This window comes from Ornithorhynchus anatinus, chromosome 8, assembly GCF_004115215.2.
Source record: "Ornithorhynchus anatinus isolate Pmale09 chromosome 8, mOrnAna1.pri.v4, whole genome shotgun sequence".
Taxonomy (NCBI): domain Eukaryota; kingdom Metazoa; phylum Chordata; class Mammalia; order Monotremata; family Ornithorhynchidae; genus Ornithorhynchus; species Ornithorhynchus anatinus.
Genome location: NC_041735.1, coordinates 37,080,893 through 37,101,955, shown reverse-complemented (window position 1 = coordinate 37,101,955; position 21,063 = coordinate 37,080,893). Strand labels below are relative to the sequence as shown.

Below are 21,063 nucleotides of genomic sequence, written 5' to 3'. Positions count from 1 at the left end.
ACCTTATCATGTCGTGGCCCACTCCCTGCAGTCAAGGAGGATGCTTTAAATCCCGAGATCCTTCTGCAGTTTTTGAGTTTTCCAGTATGCGAGTCTCTACCCCTACTCTGCTGCTGCTTTGGCGGTCAATCTAAAGGGGAAATCTGTAACGGGAGATTTTAAAGCATGCATATTAGGAAGTAATCTCACAGCAAAGTCTCCATCTGCGCGGTCTCATTGTAATACTTTTCTGTCTTATGAGGTTTTACTGGGAGAAAATGTGCAAGTAGTGAATTCCACCATCATTAGTCGGCTAACAGGGCAGATTCTCTAGAGCTTTATGAAACATATGGATTCTGCAACTTTCTTTTTTTTTTCAAAACTGACATTCGTTTTGCCTCCTGCCGACTGAAACATTGACTTTTCACTGTAGTTTCTGCTGGCAGATTCATTTTATTTACAATTGTTAATAAAGTGAAGGAAAAGTACTTTGAAAACATAATGTGCTCAGAAAACACTACATAATAACATTCCCTGGTGGGTTGTGTTTTGATTAGCTTTACTGGTTGTGGAGTTAGTTGTGGTAACAGCAGATCAGGTGGCAAAAAAAAAAAAGAGAGAAAAAAACAGTCAGGATTTTGGGAAACCATACTTAAAATATCCATTCAAAAATGCTTCCAATGGCAACATTTCAAATAGGATCCTGCTTTGACATGGTGACTTAGAGGCAGAGTATTAGTCCTGTGTGCAGAGAATCAGGGTAAAAAGATATGTAGAAGAATCAGTAAAAAAGGACCAGACTTGGGGAAACAGTGGGATAGCTGTGCTTTCTCTCTAATTCTGAATAATATAATATTAATTAATCAAGCATTCATATTTTTGAGTGCTTACTGTGTGCAGAGCACTGTACTAAGCACTTGGGAGAGAACAATATAACAGACATATTCACTGCCCACAACGATATGCTACATGCATACATAGTGTATAGGACAGTATATTGATGATATTAGATATTGGGATATTAGAACTGAGATTGAGGATTGCTGATCCAGATTAAATGGAATTTCTCTCAAGGATCCCTTTCCATTTTATTACATTTTCTAGACACTGCCTTCTCAGTGATGACATTGTCACCGAACCAAAATGTTTCTAAACTTCTGAACTACATTTTTGCACCAAATCTGAATAGTTTAAATAGTGCAAATCCCCCTCAATTGTCCTACTTGTCAACAGCAGGGACTTGGGAGGGAGCTCTGTGGTGCCTGTGTGCAGATTGCCTGGCTAATGATGTGACTGAAGGATCCCCGCTGAATGTGTACGTGCCAGCAGCGCTCGCTGATGCAATTGAGCTGCACTTGCTTCCGTTCCCAACTATGGCATCTTAGAAGCAGCTTGGCCTAGTGGGAAAGAGTCAGCCCCGGGAGTCAGAGGACCTGGGTTTCAATTCTGGTTCCTCCATTTTCCTGCTGGGTGACCTTGGGCAAGTCACTTCACTGCTCTGTACCTCAGATCCCTTATCTGCAAAATGGGGCTCACAATCTAAGTAGGAAGGAGGGCAGGTATTTCATACCCATTTTCCAGATGAGGAAACCAAGGAAGTAAGTCTCATGTGGGACAGGGACTAGGTACAATCTGATTATCTTGTCGCTACCCAAGGACTTAATGTGGTGCTAGGAACGTACCACAGTTATTTTTACAGTAAATCCTGCCCTGCTCCCTCTCTGTCTTCACAATCTCTCCTCTCATCCTTGGCATAATTAGATTATGAGCTTCCTCAAGATAGGAACCATGTCTAATTCCCACTGTATTCTTTCCTAATACATGGTACAGTTCTCTGCAAACAGTCAGTACTTAATAAATACTATTACTACTACCACTCACCCCACCTGTACTTGTGGCATAAGGGCAGGGCCATGAGTTCAGGGTGCAGAGGTGGTGGAGAGGAAGGCAGTACTGGGAAAGAGAGTGGGGAGGTGGGACTAAGAGGATGAGGGTGAGGCAGAGGGAGCCCAGACTCGGTTGGAAGTGAATCTGATAACGTCAAAGACCGTACAAAAGTAAATTAATCAGAAAGTGAGTTTTACCACCTCATCAGGAGACTCTCCGAAGTACTGATTCCTTCTTTTCCTACTCAAATTCCTCACAATGTGGCTTGCTACTCTGCCCTCCCAAATACTCTTTCTCCTCTACAGCAACTCCCACTCCACTCAAATCTCTGATTTTCCTCTTACCTTTTCCCCTAACACTCATTCTCAGAGTCATCTTGGGCCATGCAGGCCTCCCTAAGTTGGTGAACAGGGTAAATGATGAATCCAGACCTTTCAGGTTCTCCAAATCCACCTGCGCTACCAGGGTTGATTAGTCACTAAATATCCACACAAATCCTTGCATTCAGGACCTGCCATTAAGCACCCGGAACAGACCCCAAGGAAAAGTGAATGCATTTCTCCGCCTTGTGCTGTCTCTTTGGTTAACTGTTTCTAGTGTCTTAGCAAACTTATAGCTAATTTAAGCCCCTTGGCTTCAGTATATACTAGCATCATTGAATACTTAGAATTCCTACATTCTCCGCCCACTACTCCCGTACCGTGAAACCCCTAGCTTCAAGTGTGGCTGGAATTGATCTTAGGAAGTTGCCCGTGGCAGCTCGCTGCTTGTCAGAGGGGTGTAGGTGAAAGAAAGTGTTGGCCAAAGAAAGCCATCAATTAGCGCCCAGGCAACAAGCAGCAAAATGTCATTGGCCCTAAGCTGATGGCACCTGTGCTTTCTCAACCCCACTCTATCTTTTAGAAAGGTTGACCCAATCCAGAGTGAGGGCAGACCCCCACAGAATATAACCGTTTCCCCATGGAGTAGACTGGATCATTAAATTGTGATTCTCAAGCACTGGGTCCCCACCAGGCAGTCAGTCATCTTTGTGCCAAACTGGAATTCATCCTGCGGGCCCTTGTCTTGTTCAAGGGGCTCCCTAGTTTGGGAAGCACTTACTGGTTAAAGACTGGTGGCTTTTTTGTAGATAATTTTTTTCCCCAGCTGAAGCTCATTAACATTAATAAGTGAGGGAAAAACCCAGAGAAAGATAATGGGAACCATTTCCATATGAGCAGTAGAAATGTCCTACTGGGCTATTGTCCATCCATCCCAGTGTTCTTTCTCTGACAGTAGCAACAAAGATCATTTGAAGGGACATTGTGCTGTATTTTCTATCCATCTCAAACTTTTCCCTCTAATAACCCATCGGGGTCTTAGGGTCCATTAATTTCTCTAAAATCTTTTTTTGAGTCAATGGGCATTTTCTACTTATGCAGTCTCCTGTGACAACAAACTCCAACCTACATCGAATTTGAAAAATGGCTTGAGCCAAAAGAATTGTTCAGTAGTTAACTAGGATAAAGGTCCGGTCTACCCTGCCTTCTTTAAATTCTCCCTGCCCTTTTTGTTTAAAAATCCGCTCTTCATTGCACCTCCTACACAGCTTCTTAGAATTTTGCAGGTGCAGAATAGCAACTATGACCCTCTCCAGAAGAAGCTGAATGATCCCATCTCTATATCTGGCAAAACTCCTCTCTTCAGTCCAAACTGATTGAACATTCTGCATATGGAACTTCAATTAATGTCAATGGGAGTTCCACATGTGAAATGAGTGCGGAAATCACAATGGGGACGGGTTCGGTAGATATGCGTGGATCAAAGCGGAGCTCAGAGTTTGTAAAGTCCTTTCATCCCCTGGATGAAAGGTGATAGATGAAGGGAAAATTATTATTATTTCATTGGTTTATAATTGGAGAATGGCTCATTAAGGATAACTTATAAGTACTGATAAAAGCCAATACCATATATAAATGTACATGTATATGTGCCATATGCAAACACATGTTATTCATCTTGAAATTAGTTCATCTTTAACATCATACACGTGTTCTTTGATTTTCAAAGTACCATAGTCATCATGTCCTAATATAAAATTGCAGTCTTCAACTCAACTCGCCTCAGTGCTACAGATACCATCTAGTATGTTTTCCAGAAATGTGTCTGGAATGTGCCATAAAGTAGGGAGAAAAGAAAATTGTAAGGACATTTGTATTTGTCAGCGTTTCCCCACACAGTGCCCCGAGGATATGGCATTCTTAGAATAAAGCTTTCATTTCACAGGGCATCAGTGGGAAAATTAACGAGCTCCCCTCATACTGTTCCATAATGCATTCTCTTTGTTTTAGATATTGAGCCAAGCTGGTGACTTAAACTGGAAGAACAGCCTTTAAATACAAACCTGGGCCTGGCTGTTTCAACTTGCCAGTGACCAAACACTAGCTTGTACTCTCATCAGTCGCCTGTTAGCCTGTCATCTCTGTCAGTGAAATTCCTTTTCTCTCCCACCCATTGTCCTTCACAGTCCAAGTAATGCTGCTGATGGGATCCCTGGCTTAGTGGGTAGAGCACAGGCCTGGGAATCAGAAGGACCTGGGTCCTCTGGACCGTAAACCTGTTAGGGACAGAGAACGTGTCTGCTAATTCTGTTGTACTCTTCCAAGTGTTTAGTATGGTACTCTGTAGTGCTCAATAAATACCACTGATTGATTCTAATCCCAGTTCCATTCATTCATTCAATCGTATTTATTGAGCACTTACTTTGTGCCGAGTATTATACTAAGTACAATTCGGCAACAGATACAATCCCTACTCAACAACAGGCTCTAGAAGGGGGGAAGCCCTGCCACATGTCTGTTGTGTGACCTTGAGCAACTCACTTCACATCTCTGTGCCTCAGTTACTTTATCTGTAAAATGGGGATCAAGACTGTGAGTCTCACAGGGTCATGGACTGGGTCCTGTGTGATTAGCTTGTATCTAGTCCAACAGTACCGTGCACATAGCAAGTGCTTTGGCCTAGTGGATAGAATATGGATCTGGAAGTCAGAAGTCCCAGCTCTGCCACTTGTCTGTTGTGTGACCTTGGGCAAGTTACTTAACTTCTCTGTGCCTCAGTTACCTTATCTGTAAAATGGGGATTATGACTGTGAATCCCATGTGGGACATGGACATGTGTCCAACCTGATCACCTCCTGTCTACTCCAGTGCTTAGTATAGTGCCTGGCACATAGTAAATGCTCAATAATAATAATAATAACTATGCTATTTGTTAAGGACTTACTGTGTGCCAGGCACTGTACTAAGTGCTGGGGTGGAGACAAGGAAATTGGCTTGGACGCAGTCCTTGTTCCTTGTGGGGCTCACAGTCTCAATCTCCATTTTACAGATGAGGTAATTGAGGCACAGAGACATTAAGTGACTTGCCCAAGGTCATACAGCGAAGTGGTGGAGCTGGTATTAGAACCTGTGACCTTCTGGCTCCCAGGCCTGTGCTCTATCCACTACACCATGCTTAACAAGTACCATAAAAAAAAAGCAAACCCAAAATACTATTTAAAAACCCCACCACCCGCAGTCTCAGTAGAAGGGCAGCTCCACTGACCCTGCTCAGCAGCAGATTTTGGAGGGGAGTGAGAGGGAGAAAAGGAGCCTAACTCTCTGCAGTTTGTATCTCAATTTAAAGTGGATTCCCAGGATTCTCTGCAGAGACATTGCTGCACAGAGCAAATCCCTGAGATAAAGTGGCCCTGCCGGGAAAATCCTGGAGAATTAACTTTAATTTTAATCACAAACCACACAAACCCCTGCTGTGCCGGGGATGGCAGAATGTAGGTTACCATGTGTGTGGCCCCCTGCTCGTGGGGTGATCTCCAGGTCTTCTCTTCCATTTGCAATTCTGGGATCACCGCTGAGATCCAATTGACAAATTCTAGGCATGGGCGACTTCCTCCCATCCTCAGCCGACCAAAAGATTTCTGCTTTCTCTGCCTTGATGAGGATTTAGAGAGTGGTTTCTCACAGTTGTAGCACATCCAGCATGAATTTCTGGAGAACTGGAGACCACCTGAAGATTGGCACTGGGGCTGAACTGGACAGGAGCTCAGTATAGCATTCCACACGTTCTAAGTGGTTTATTACCATTATTACTATGACCTCTGCTATAGCAACTTGGGAGAAAGGGGAGGCCCCTGCTTGTGTTGTCAGACCAGTTGGAGCTTACTTGGGTTGTGGTTCTTGCTCTCATATGAGGACTGCCATCCTGGCGTTGGCAGTCTAATCAGCGTCGGGCAAGAGGAAATAGGACCTTAGTTGACTAATCCACTGAGTCCTGACAGATGATGATTCTGGAGCATCTAATCCTTTAGTTCTTTGAGAGAGCCACTAGGAATTTTTTCTTCCACATTTCCTTTCTCGATGACAGAAAGCGAGGATTTCAGGGTGACTTATTGCTGCCTCTCAGAAAGAAGGGAGAATTCAGAGGAAATCCTCCCGCAAGACTCAGGTTTTAAGTGGGTCAGGTGACATGACTCAACGGCTTCACCATTATCCTTTAATCCCACCAACTGAAGCTCTGGGCCCGGCTGGCTTACCTGGGGCGGCTCCATGAGTGTCTCTGGGCTGTTCACGGGAGCCACCTGAAACAGTCATCTGGGAAACCTGATTTCAGTGGACACTGGGACTTTGCATTATGGGCCTGGAGCCATAGTCCCTCCCTATTAACCTTAGAGGGATCTGGGGTTAGTAATGGACCCCTTTCTCTGAGAGATATATGTACCACTTCACATAACCCTCAGAAGGAAGAAAAAACCTGAGTGGCAGAAACCAAGGAAGGAGACATTAGACAAAGACATAAATCTTAGTCACCGACCAGCAATCTGTTTTGAAATGTAGCCCGGTCCCTGGGAGTAGCATTTGACTAAGCTGAAGAGATGTGGGCTTGAGTTTTGCCTTGCTTTTTTTGTGTCTTTTATTAAGGCCGCACTTTGCACCCAACACGGTGCTGGTTGCTGGGAAAGATACAAAGGTAATAGATCAGAAAGAGTTCCTGTTTCCTGTTCCAAATGGGGTTCACAACCTAGGTGGACAGATAAAGACAGTGGTAACAGTGAGTGATAAGGAAAAAAAAAAGTTAACCAATATTCACACAAGTACAGGTTTTGGAGGTAGGAATCTTTAGACTCCTTACTGCTCCGGGTAAGCAGTGCTTAGATACAAACCACTGAAGCCTCCCCAGAGTTTTTGAGTTTTGTAGGTACTTTTCTACCTTGTAATGTCCTGTGATACTGGAGGAGACTAATGATAATGTTGGTATTTGTTAAGCGCTTACTATGTGCAGAGCACTGTTCTAAGTGCTGGGGGAGATACAGGGTAATCATGTTGTCCCACGTGAAGCTTACAGTCTTCATCTCCATTTTCCAGATGAGGTCACTGAGGCACACAGAAGTAAGTGACTTGCCCAGAGTCACACAGCTGACAAGCGGCGGAGTTGGGATTCAAACCCATGACCTCTGATTCCCAAGCCTGGTCTCTTTCCACTGAGCCATGCTGCTTCTCTAATTTGGGGGTGATCTGATGGTGGTGGCTGATCTGGGGGTGCAGCTGCTGGTCCTAAGAGGTCTGGTCTTAAGAGGTCTGGTCCTAAGAGGGTTGCGGTAATAATCATGGTAATTGTGGCATTTATTGAGCACTTACTATACTAATTGCTTGGCTAGATACAAGATAATCAGGTTGGACAAAAATCACTCTCCCACATGGACCTCTCAGTCTGAGTAGGAGAGGGAACAAATATTGCATCCCCATTACGAATGAGGGAACTGGGGTCAAGAAAAGTTAAGTGACTTGCCCAAGGTCCCACAGCAGGCAAGTGGCAGAACTGGGGTTAGAACTTAGATCGTCTGAGTCCTAGGCTGTGCTTTTTCCACTAGGTCACGCTACTCCTTGTTGGCCCCTCTGTTTCCCACGTGCAACTCAAGTCCTGCCCATCACCTGGTGTGCTAGGAATGGGGCTTCTGTCTATATCCCCCTCTAGACTGTAAATTCACTGTGGACAGGGAATATGTCTGTTTATTGTTAGATTGTACTGTCCCAAGCATTTAATACAGTGCTCTGCTCACAGTAAGTGCTTAAAAAATCTGATTGAGAGATGATCTGGGGAGATTGTAGCCACAGCTGCAAGCCTTATAATGTTTTAAAAGTTTGAGTTGCCCCACAATGCTGCTTCATCTTCTCTCTGCTGCATTGAAGAAGGAGCTACTGGGTCCAGATAGTGTGGGGGCCAGGGGATCTCACTCCAGAGTATCAGAGCTCTGGGTTTGAGGGAGCAACATGGCCTCATTCTGTTTCCCTTCATCTTCTCTCTGCTATGCTGGACAAGAGTGCTTTTCATGGCTAGCACCTCCAGCACGTTGTCACACCCATACCACCAACACTAAAACCCACATTCACCTCCAACACTCATTTTTTTTTTGTTTTGTTTTATGGTATTTGTTTAAGCACTTACTATGTGCCAAGCAGTGTCCCAAGCACTGAGTATATCCAAGATAGGTTGGGCATAGTCCCTGTCCCACATGGGGTTCAAGGTCTAAATTTGACAGACAGGGTAACTGAGGCACAGAGAAGTAAAGTGACTAGCCCAAGGTCACACAGCAGACAAGAGGCAGAGCCAGGATAGAACCTAGGTCCTTCTGACTCGTTCAAGAGTGACTCCAGCTTCATCCTTTCTGGGCCTTGACCTTAACCACGGAGTTCCTTGGAAGTCGTTCCTTGGAAGTCATCTGGTAGAAACAGAATCTTAATGAGCAAATTGACCTCTGGCTGGAAGATTAGGAATTAAGGACTGATTAAAGTATAAAAGATCAAATTCTATATCAGATTTTCCTGGAACCAGCTAGTCCCTCCAAGAGCTTAAAGGATGATCCCTGCAGCCTACTTAGTGTCAAATGTGGTTGTGGAAAGAGAACAATGAAGCTATCAGCTATGAGAATAATAGTTGAATGTTAGCAGTTTCCAAACTGACTGAAATGTGCATTATTGATGAAGCTGAGAAGGGAAACTTCCTGAAAAACAGTTCTATCTTTTTGGCATACAGAGAGCAGGTTCAGGGAAAAAAATAGCCAGTGTCCATGTGGAATCAGACAGACTATGGTTCTGGTCTCGGTGAGAGAATGGGATGGAAGAACATTCACTGCTTCAGGGAATCCAACATTACCGATATTGGAGTGTTGGCCTTTAGACTCCTCTGATGCCTCGATCTCTTGGCCAACTCGTTTCTCATTGCCAAGAAAAGCAACCCTGAAGTTGTATTAAAGATACAACCCATATAACTACTCTTATGGAATATCTAAATAATTGGAATGAAATAAAGCTTAACATATTTCCTCCTCTTAGTATCCCAAAAAAGTCTTTGGGGTAAACTTTGGTGTGAAGCTATACCCACGTGTCTCGTGGTCCAGACTTGTGGATATTTCTAAAAGAAAGCCTTCATTTTTTGTATTTGATACATGGCAAATAGCATATCATTGTGTCAAAAGTGTGTGGCACTCTATAGATAGGTGATCATTCTTTAAGAGGGGTTTGTGAAGAGATGTTGGCCAGAACTCAGACTTGAAGTTGTGTGGTTTGGAAAATACTTGTTCGGATAATTCCTTAATACACATAACTGTGGGCATTATTTGGTTCCAAAATGTTCCCTTTTGTGGTCTGTCCAATGATCCAGCAATCCTCCCAGTCCAGAGGCTTCCTCCTTCTTCCCAAATGGACAAGAAAGACTAGGGAGGCAGAAATTGTAGGCTAGGGAGGCAGAAATTATAGGCAAAAAAAAGACTAGGAAAGAGGAGTTTTTGGGTCCAAACCAGGAATGAGAGAGGAAAAAAGGTTAACGTATTGGGACATAGGCCATTTTTTTTTGCTTATGGTATTTGTTAAGCGCTTCCTAGGTGCCAGGCACTGTACTAAGCTCTGGGGTAGACACAAGCTAATCAAGTTGGACACAGTCTATATTCAACATGAGGCTCACAATCTTAATCCCCATCCCACAGATAAGGTAAATGAGGTACAGAGGAGAGAAATGACCTGCCCACGGTCACACAGCAGACAAGTGTGGAGCTAGGACTAGAACTCAGGTCCTTCTGACTCTCAGGCCATTTAGCAAGAGTCCCTGGCCTAACACATGTGTTTGTGTCACAACTCGAGGCCAGCGGTAGTGATACGCAAACACTTGAAAACAGGATAACAGTAGTGACCACAGAGGGAGAGGATGGCACCTCCTCATTTGATTCCTCCACTCAGTAATGGAGTTGCTCTCTATATCTTTGAGGTTGAGCTCTAGGAAATAAAGATGCAGTTTTTCCAGTTAAAAGGATCTACCTCCCAAGGAAGTAGACTCAAAAGCATGAAATCATAGAGTGGCAGGAACATGGTAACAGAGATTACTGGTTGGCTCTGTGATCGTGTGTGTGAAGAAATAAATAACTGGAATCCAAAATGTTTACTCTAAGCACAGAAGTGTATTTGTGTCTGTTTGAATACAGTGATAATCAGCCAGACCTTCCAAGGGAGAGACATGCAAAGCACCAGTGTGGGAGGAAGGCCAAGCATGCTGCATGGTCTAGGAAACACAAATGGTAGGCCAAAGAGGGAGAGAAATCGATCAGTAATCAACCAGTCAATGGTATTTATTATTTTTAAAGGAACTTGTTAAGTGCTTACTGGATGCCAGACTCTGTTTCAAGCACTGGGGTAAATACAAGATACAGGTTGGACGCAGTCCCCGTCCCACTTGGGGCTCACAGTCGAAGTTAGAAGGAGGAGGATTTAATCTCTGTTTTACACATGAGGTGACTGAGAAGTGACTTGTCCAAGTTCACACAGCAGGCACTTGGAGCTGGAATTAGAACCCAGGCTCTGTGACAAACAGGCCCATATTCTTTCCACTAGGCCACACTGTTTCTTATTAGTGTGGAGAACATGGTACTAAATTAGTGGGAGAGAGCAATTCAACAAAGTCAGTAGACTTCCTATGGTAGAGGCCTTAGGAGAATGAATCTCCCTCTTACTGAAGGTCCCTGAAAACCTTCAGCCCAGCCCTTCTCCTGGAACTCTCCCTTCCCGGGGAAGAATTGAGCTTAAAGAATATTAGGATCGATATTGCGAAATGCAATATAAGATTCTTGGCTACAGGTAATGTGCCTTGTACTGATAGCATACTTTTCCAAACACTATTTATAGTTTATTGCATTCAGAGGATGCCTAGTAAATATTACTGTATTGCAGATCATCTAATCCATCTCTCTATAGTCAGGCAGACCCACCCTTTGAAGAGGAGATTCCAAAATCTCCCTTAGTTTCTGATGAAAATCCAGTGTCTGACCACCTTCGTTCTCAGGAAATTCTGCATACTACATAATTTAAATGATTCAAACTTGGTGTGGAAGTTCAATTTTTCATACATTCAGGAGTTCCATTTTTTGTTTTCTTTCAGGTGTCCTCAAATTTGAGAGCACGGCTTCTTTCTGGTTTTGGCTTAGAGACTTAAATCTTACAAAAAAGCACTATGTTTTACAGATGAACACAACCAATGGGAAATGCACTGTCTGCTCTCCTGACATCTTTGGGTCAGAACCCAAACTTCCAAATGTGTACTAATACAAGCTCTTTGAAATTTAGATTTAGAAGAAACGTGGCCTAAAAGAAAGAGCATGAGAGTCAGAGGACCTGGATTCTAATTCTGACTCTGCCATTTGCCTGCTGTGTGACCTTGGGCAAGCCACTTAACTTCTCTGAATCTCAGTTACCATCATCTGTAAAATGAAGATGAAACACCTGTTCCCCCTCCCTCTTAGACTGTGAGCCGACTGTGGGGTTAGGACTGTATCGTGTCCTCTTATATTCTATTTATTGCAGCATTTGGGGCATAGTATATGCTTAACCGGTTTCACAATCATTATTATCAGGCTTACAGCCGTCTTGAGTCAGAGTATTTTTCTAAATCATATTTCAAATATGGCAGGTATGTTGGATAACATTTTATCAAACGTAGAACCCTTTGTGAATTAATCAGTGTATCTCCCAATCTTCCCAGGAAGGGCTCGGGCAGTAAAATACAGAAAAGCCACGTTCTCATTTATTGTCCAGGCATAAATTGATACTTGTTAAAATAATGGGCAAATAGTTGTTTTCAGGGCTATGTTACAATATTTTAAAATATGATAGTCTAGCCTTGCAGACAGCTCAACTTGCAAAAGTTACCCCCAGACATCAGTATTTTTCCATCTTGTACCACTCTTTCCGTTGTCACTGTAGTGATGATCCCAATGGGGGTGAACATTTAGTACCCAGAGCAGTAGGGGACCCGGGCTGAGGGTCTTAACTGTTTCCAGAGTTGCGCCTTTTTTGAAGTCCTGTGCAAATGTTCTAGGTTAATGATTCACCTAAACAGAATGAACTATGAACCATTCCCGTTCTCTTCAGTTGAGTCAGGTTCTGCCAGTGCCCATTCAGTTGGCTGGATTTAGAGAGAGAGCAGTACAAGGGCATTACTCCCTGCCATTCGGCTCTGGGGTGTGTGTGTGTGATGGGGGCCGGAACGGGGGGCGGGGGCGGTGTTAGATGCAAGGCTGTGCTGCTCCTCAACAGAAATGCCTACGTCAGGAAAAGCTGTCAGAAGGACGATGAGTAGTCACCAAGGAGCTTACTATGATCAATTGCCTGCTGGTTTGAAAATAAAAAATTAGGCCATTTGGGTTTCCACATACAGTAATATGTATTGGCAAAAACAAGTCCACCAGGCCACGAGAAGCAGCAGAACCTAATGGAATTAACACGGGCCTGGAGTCAGAGGACCTGGGTTCTAATCTTGCTCTCCCACTTGTCCATTGTGTGCTCTTGGCCAAGTTATTTAACTTCTCTGTGCTTCAGTTATGTCATCAACCAATCCATCAGTGACATTTATGGAGTGCTTACTAGGTGCAGAGCACAGAAAGTACAACAGAGTTGACAGACACATTCGCTGCCCACAACAAGTTTATAGTCTACAGGGAGCGACAGACACTAATATAAGAATTTATAAGAATATAAAAGTTAATAAAGAATTTAGAATATATAATTTAAAGATAGATACATAAGGACTGTGGTGTTGAGGGTGGGGTAGATAGCAAATGTCCAAAGGTCACAGATCCAAGTGCATAGATGACACAGAAGGGAGAGGGAGCCAGGGAAAAGACGGCTTAATCGGGGAAGGCTTCTTGGAGGAGATGTGATCTTAATAATGCTTTGTGGGGAGAAGAGTGGTCTGGTGAATGAGGGCGAGGGAGTTCCAGCCATAAAATGGGAATTAAGACCGTGAGCCCCATGTGGGGCATAGACTGTGTTCAACCTCATTATCTTGTATCTACCCCAGGGCTTAGTAAAGTGTCTGGCATGTAGTAAGCGCCTAAGAAATACCATTAAAATAAAGCTCTTAAAGTACCAGAAAGAAATCCAGGGACAGCAGTAGGGGTGGTGGATTAATTTGGCCTTGTCAATTTGGCACAGTCTAAATCTGCTGTGTGTCCTTTAGTAGCAGGAAGCAGTGTGGACTAGAGGAAAAAGCAGGGGCCTGGTTGTCAGGGGTCCCGTGTTCTAATCCCGGCTCCACCACTTACTTGCTGTGTGACCTTGGGCAAGTCTCTTAATAGCTCTGTGCCTCAGTTTCCTCATCTGTAAAATGGGGATTCAAAACTCGTTCTCCTTCCTACTTAGACTTTAAGCCTCATATGGGACAGGGGAGGTCCAAACAGATTATCTGGTATCTGATTGATATGTCAGGGCTTAGCGCAGTGCTCGACACACTGTAGTCATGTAACAAATACCCCAAGTTATTATTATTTTTATTATTATTATCAATGTCAATATTATTTAATGAGCACCTATTGTGTGCTGAGGTATACCTGGTGCTCGAAGGACATATAAAAAGACTGTCTTTACCTTCCCCATTCATTTATAGGATCCTCGGACTTGATTCCTACTCTTGAGGATCTACAGGTATTTAATGGGGGCTGTAAAGACATAAATTATTAAATACATCCACATTAAGTGAGTGATATAGTAGGTAGATATAAGTAAACAAATGAGGTGGCTGATGGGATGGTATAAATGAAAGGTGAGGATCATTCAGCTTTGTGGAATTGACTCTTCAGATGGGCTTTGAAGGAGGGTAAGGATGTAGTCTGGCAAAGCTGAGAGGCAGAGGGTAATAATAATAATAATAATAATAATGGTGGTATTTGTTAAGCACTTACTATGTGCAAAGCACTGTTCTAAGCGTTGGGGGGATACAAGGTGATCAGGTTGTCCCAAGTGGGGCTCACAGCTTTAATCCCCATTTTACAGATGAGGTAACTGAGGCACAGATAAGTTAAGTGACTTGCCCAAAGTCACACAGCTGACAAGTGGTGGACCTGGGATTAGAACCCATGACTTCTAATTCCAAGCCCGGTCTCTTTCCGCAGTAGGTTGGAGGTAGGAGAATTGGGAGTGAAGAACAGTTAGAAAGTTTGCTTAGAGCTAAGAGTGTCAGCTGGGATGAGGTAAACTCATAACATTATTATTAATAATAATAGTAACTGTGGTATTTGTTAAGCACTTGCTTTGTGCCTAGGACTATCTACTGGGGTAGATAGAATATAATCAGGTTGGACACAGTCTCTGTTCCATATGGAACTCATAGCCTAAGTAGAAGGGAGATCAGGTATTGAATCTCTATGTTACAGATGAGGAAACTGAGGCACAGAGAAATTAAGTTACTTGTCTAAGGTCACACAGTTGACAAGTGACAGAGTCAGAATTAGAATCCAGTCCCTCTTTGCCTCCTCCTCATGTATTTTCAGCATCATCCACAAATACATCTAATAGAAAATAGGACAATCTGGTAAATAAGGGCTTAAAGATTTACTGACCCAAACCCACCCTTACCAATTTCACGGTATAGATGTAAATGGTGTCAGCAAATACCAGCAGCTCATAGAAGTTCAGTGCTGAAGTTGAGCATTATATTTACAACTTCTTTTTTGAATTATAGCTAATATACTGCCTGATTTTTCCTTGGACAAGCATATTTATTTTTATGCAAATATTCCTGGCCCGTTCAGCAGCCCGCCCAACCATGAGATCCCTTATAGATCACCCATGGCTTTGTTATGGTCTCCTCTCTCTCCTTCCTATAGGATCATAGGAACCTATATGGGTGACCAGAAAGATCAATATCTCAGGAGGCTCAAACTGTCTGCACCCAGGTTGCCCAGCTACCTAGTTTGGCAGTGAGGAAGTATGAATCGACAAAATGGCTGCAGCTCAGCTCTGGTGTCTCCACGGGGCCCAAGACTAGTTCACCCAGAGGGCAGTTTACCCTGCATCCCAGGGAAGCAGACTGGGGGAGAGGAAGAGAAAAAGAGTGGTGATTTCGCCCCTTTCTGCATTAATCTTACCCCTTACTGCGTTAAGGTTTAGAAGTCTGTCCACACAGCCCTTACCAAACTGTTCCCCCACAAATGAGAGGAAATTCAACTCATCCCATCCATTCCCAGAGCATCCCGTCGAGGCACGGCCGTGCCCGTTCTCATTCTCACATCACTGAAGGGCGAACCCCGGTTTCCTGACTCCTTGTCTCGTAATGGATCTAGTACACCGTGCTGCCGTTGCAGCCTCCTTCCTGCCTTCCACAGGCTGCTTTCCAGCCTCCCTATTGTGGCCGAAAGTCTGTTTCCCTCTGCCTTGGAGCCGGTCCCAACCCTGGAGCTTTGTTTTTGGGGAAACAACATGTAAAGAGCCCCGTGAGTCTGGCTGAACGGGGCCCGGAGAGGGGTTGCCATCCTGCCGCACTTTATTGCCGAACACAAGGACCCTTAACTCCAGCCACAGACAGGGTAGGAGCAGGGCCAAAGACAGATTGGCCCTAAGCACCAAGAAGGAATTTGCCTCCGCTCCTCCGCCCACCCGACGGGGGATAAAGGGCCTTTCTTCAGCGCAGGAGCTGAGGACTTTGGGAACCCGCCTCACGGCCCAGGGAGGGAGAACCCTCAGCTCGGTCCCGTTTCCACCTAAAGCCCCACCCTGCCTCCCACCACCAGGTCCCTTTGTTCTGCCACTCAGCCAGATGTACACGGGGTGAATTTCCACGACACCCGCTTACAGTCGCTGGAACCGGTTCAGCCGGCCGGGAAACCAAAGCCCCGACAGAAAAACGACTCATGCCTCTTGCCAGTGCCTCTATTCTGTGCCAGTTTAGGCCCTGGACAGACAACCCTTCCACAGTTTGGGTCCCAAAGGGAAAGTCCATTCTGAAGGCAGGAGCCGCATAATAGAAGTCATGTACCCTCTGGAGCTCTATTGGTAAGTCTGACTGCCACTCGCCTTCTGTGGCTTGTGAAAGGGTTTTCGCCGCTGGGCCGGACGGAGGATGTCTGTCTGCAACAGAGGACTTGCCTCCGTGCGGCTTCTGAAAAGGAATGCGTCTGCTTGTCAAAACAGAACTTTCTTGCCTAGTTGGACGAGTAGGCCAGTCTGTCTGCCAGGAAGGAGAGCGGCGGAGTCTGAAAGGAAAGAGGAAAAAAAAAGTACTAAGTAAGCATCCCACTCCCCGGCTTCAAAGGAGTAAGCCTGTGTCTTGTGTAAGGAAGCCCGGTGGCAGCTGCAAACGTTGTCTTCTGCAGGATTCAGCTGCAAATGCAGTTCGATTTGGCTTTCATAAGGTGTGGAGTCCGGGAAGCCATTAGGAGTAATTACGTGGAGTAAGTGCTTTCTTATTATAGAAGAGAAAGGCAAAGAGGAACTCAAGTTCCCAGTCTTTTTTGTGTATTCCCAAGGCTCAGAGAGCAGCTGCGGCAGAGCATTCTGGGATTCCATAAGCAAACATTCTTGCAAAACACCTTTTCTCAGCTGTTTTTCACAACAGCCCCAGGAGAAAAGCTAGCACTGTCATTTCCCACATTGAAATGAGGCAACCAAGGGTCAGGGAGGTAAAAGAGCTTGCCCAAGGGTCACAAAGAGAGCTCTTGAATGAACTCTGTGACTTCCGCCGAGTCTCTCCCTTTCTCTCTGCAACCTCTGAGCCCCTAATTACACGAAGGGAGTTTTGAGTTGAAATCACTTTTGAGGCTCAGACCAGGTACTAACTGCCCTAGGAGCAAATCATAGAAAGAAATGCTCCTGGAAAAACAAGTTCACACTTCTGTCTCGGCTTGCAGTCATTCCCTTTGAAGATGGGCCAGACCTGTTCACTACAAACCGGAAGGTCCCAAGTTCTCTAGAACATGAGCTTGTTGTGTGCAGGGAATGCCTCTGTTATATTGTTGTGTCATACTCTCCCAAGCGCTTAGTACAGTGCTCTGCATTCGGTAAGTGTTTAATAAATGCGGCTGACGGATTGAAGTTCAAACGGGAGCTTCAGTATTACCCGAAGCACAGAAAGTGTCAATCCTTAGTCACAGTGCGCATGCTGGTTCTAGTTTCTGAAACACATCACCTATGAGCCCAGGAGGTAATCACACAAATGTTGGGGTCCTGCCCATTTCCTATGTCCAGTCCTGATGCCCAGAAAAGAGTCTAAAAAGCAGCAGGGGGGTCAGCAGTGCAGGAGAAATTAGGAACACTGGATTATAAGGCTTGACTTCTAGATTGATCCCCGGTAGAAAGAAATGTTGGAACCACGGGTATTTTGTTCTTGCTGTCAGTTGTTGATTGTCTTCACTAGTGAATGGGAGAATTTGAGAACATGATCGGTGCCATTACTGGAACAGGTCAATGGTCCATTCAGTCTAGTAATCTGAAATGATGGTTGTGATAATACTAATGTAGCGCTCTGCACACAGTAAGCACACAGTCAATACCACTGACTGATTAATAGTAGCTGTAAGAGAAATAACTATGGTCATTGAGTGCCTAGTGAGTGCAATTTGCTGTACTAAACTGTTGCAAAGTGCACAGGGAGAATTGTGTGGGATGTACTTCAATCCTAATGTTTAGGAATCAACCACTGAATCATTTAATTTTTGCTCTAGAAGTCTATTACCAATTAGTCATTCATGGATTTATTCAGATGACTTTTGAACCTACTGCTTCTTCGTTTACTGGCACTGCCTCCTGTGGAAGGAGTGACCGTTGTGTGAAGGAGTGTTTCCTTTTGCTTGTTTCAAATCAGTTAATCAAGGTATTTATTGAGTGTTTACTATGTGGAGAGCATTGTACTAGGCGGCTGGGAGAGTACAATACAACAGAGTGGGTAGACACATTCCCTGCAGGATCCTTCCTCCTCCAAGCTTCTTCAGGATGATTCTTCATCCTGATAGGGGATTTAGAGAACAACAGTTGCACACTCTCCTTCATGTGTGGCCTAGTGAAAAGAGCATGGGCCAAGGGGCCAGAATACCTTGGTTCTAAACCCATCTCTGCCACTGAGTTTGCTGTGTGATCTCGGGCACATTCCTTAACCTCTCTATGCTTGGGTTTACACATCTACTAAATAGGAAACATAATAATGCTGCTTCCTAACTCATAAGAGTAATATGAGGATCAAATTAATCAACTCTTGTGAAATGAAATAGAGAAGCAGCAGGGCCTCCTGGAAAGAGCACGGGTCTGGGAGTCAGAGGACCTGAGTTCTAATCCTGACTCCACCATTTGTCTGCTGTGTGACTTAGGGCAAGTCAACTAACGTCTCTGTGCTTCAGTTACTCATCTGTAAAATGAGGATGAAGACTGTGAGCCCTATGTGGGCCACAGATTGTGTTCCACCCAGTTATCATGTGTCTACCCTGGTGCTTCATACAGTGCCAGGCACATAATAAGTGATTAACAAATGCCATTAAAAAAATGTATACGAGCCTCAAATTCAAAAGATTATTAATAATATTGCTAACAGAAGGGAGAAGTGTTGTGTGTAGTACAAACCATATATGACACAAAACCAGGGGAAGTAGAACAGGGCCCCAGGTGGACAGGGGAGGAGGGTGGTGGGAGTACTCCTGGCTTGGTAGAATGATGATGATGGTATTTGTTAAGCACTTACTATGTGCAAAGCACTGTTCTAAGCGCTGGGGAGGATACAAGGTGATCAGGTTGTTCCACATGGGGCTCACAGTCTTCATCCCCATTTTACAGATGAGGTAACTGAGGCACAGAAAAGTTGAGTGACTTGCCCAAAGTCACACAGCTGACAAGTGGCTGAACTGGGATTTGAACCCATGACCTCTGGCTCCCAAGCCCATGCTCTTTCCACTGAGCCACGCTGCTTTTCAATGCATGCTGTGGACCCAAAGTGTGGGCGGATAGACGTCAGGTGATTCACAGCCTGTCAGAGTTCCCAATAATCAATCAGTCAGTGGTATTTAATGAGCACTTAATGTGTCCAGAACACAATATTAAATGCTAGCGAAAATGCAGTAAAATAGAGTTGGCAGATGCAATCCCTACCCATAAGGAATTTACAGTCTATGGATAATGCACATAATGGATAGCCCACTTAGGGAGAATGGAGAGCTGACCATACCTGCCCCACTAGAAGGTTCGAGGTGAACAACAGGGCTGGAGTTAGAATGTTCAGAATGTGGACCAGTCAGCCTGGGCCCAGTGATATGTGTAGAACTGGAAGAGAGGGAATAGTGCTGAGATCCTGGAATAGCCAGTTATGTGACCCTCACCTCAATAAAGGCTTTCCATGCAGACATCACGGCAGTCCTTTGGAAGCAGCATGGCCTAGTGGAAAGAACAGGGGTCTGTGAGTCAGAAGCACTTGGTTCCATTTCCAGCTCTGCCACTTACGTACTGTATGACCTCAGGAAAAATCACTTAATTTCTCTGTGCCTCAGTTATCTCCTCTATAAAGTGGGTCTTTGCATCCCATTTGGGACAGGGACGGTGTCCAACCTGGTTATCTTGTATCTATGCCAGCATTTAGTATCACACGTGGTAATTGTTTAACAAATAGCATTAAATAAAAGGCCAGGACTCTGCAACAGCTGTCTGACACACCATCAGGTAACCGTGACCTGGGATTGCAGAGGGTCGAGCCCCTTGGTCCTTTTATACTGACTATCTGGGTTTTCTGTCCTGACAACTGGGACTGCTGGTTTCAAGAGATCCTTCAGGAATCACATGCGGAGGGCAGACTCCACTACAAGCACTTTTCAAGATGGATTGGAGCTTCATGGCCTCACCCCCTGTTTACTGTCCTTGCTAGTGAGATCCTTCTGTATCCGAATGGAACTGGTAGGAGTTCGAACCAAATGGGTTAAGTCTGTTCTGAGACAAACACATTACCATATTGGCAATCTGGCCCAAATTGTTTGAAACGCCATGGACTGGATACTCCTGGCCCAAGAGGATGCTCTGGACTGTGAGGGGGTGATAGGTCCTAGCCAAGATTCTTCTTTAGCAGTAGGACAACTACACCTGGGTGAAAGAGAAAATGTCAGTAGCCCCAGCAGGTGGGGTAGGCAGGCTGCTCCTACAGAATAAACATGCTCTCCTTGATGTGATATTTATGCTTCCCGGGAAGGCCTGGTCCAGAAGAGAATAAGTCCTCTTTATCATAATAATAATAATTGTGGTATATGTTAAGCACTTACTATGTGCCAAGCACTATACTAAGAACAAGCATTCAAGATAATCAGTTCCCACATGAGGCTTAAAGTCTAAGTAGGAGGGAGTACAGGTATTGAATCCCTATTTTACAGATGAGAGGACTGAGGCACAAAGAAGTTAAATGATTTGCCTAAAGACACAAAACAAACAACTGGTGGAGCTGAGATTAGAACCCAGGTCCTCCGACTTCCATGCCCAGGCTCTTTCCACGAGGCCATGCTGCTTCTCCCTACCCTCCTCTGAGCCACCCCGACCATGAGGGCAACACAACTCAGCTATTCACAGAGCCTAGTACTGCCAGAAAAGAGTCACTGGCCCATGCAAGGTGAAGGGACAATTCCCCTCCCCTTGTCCGAATTACGGGGTGTCCGTGATGTGCCATTCTGGGTGTGGGGGAGGGAAATGACAGAACCTGAAACAGAACACCCAGTAATGCTGGGCTCTCAGCGCTTAGTCTCAATTCAGGAAGGAGATCTTGGAGTTGTTATGGGCTGGGAATGTATCTGCTATATTGTTATATTGTACTCTCCCAAGCACTGAGTACAGTGTTTTGCACATAGTAAGTACTCAATAAAAGTGATTGATGGATTGAGTCATTCTG

At 44.6% G+C, this 21,063-nt stretch overlaps 1 long non-coding RNA gene across 1 annotated transcript; it reads right to left on the bottom strand.

Annotated features, from left to right (window-relative positions):
* Nucleotides 1-16,070: 16,070 nt before the first annotated feature.
* On the bottom strand, nucleotides 16,071-19,579 carry LOC120638582. Its single transcript, XR_005660305.1, has 2 exons — nucleotides 19,520-19,579; nucleotides 16,071-16,414 (listed from the first exon to the last, which is right to left on the bottom strand). It is a non-coding gene; the product is annotated as an uncharacterized LOC120638582 (long non-coding RNA).
* Between the last annotated feature and the right edge of the window lie 1,484 nt (nucleotides 19,580-21,063).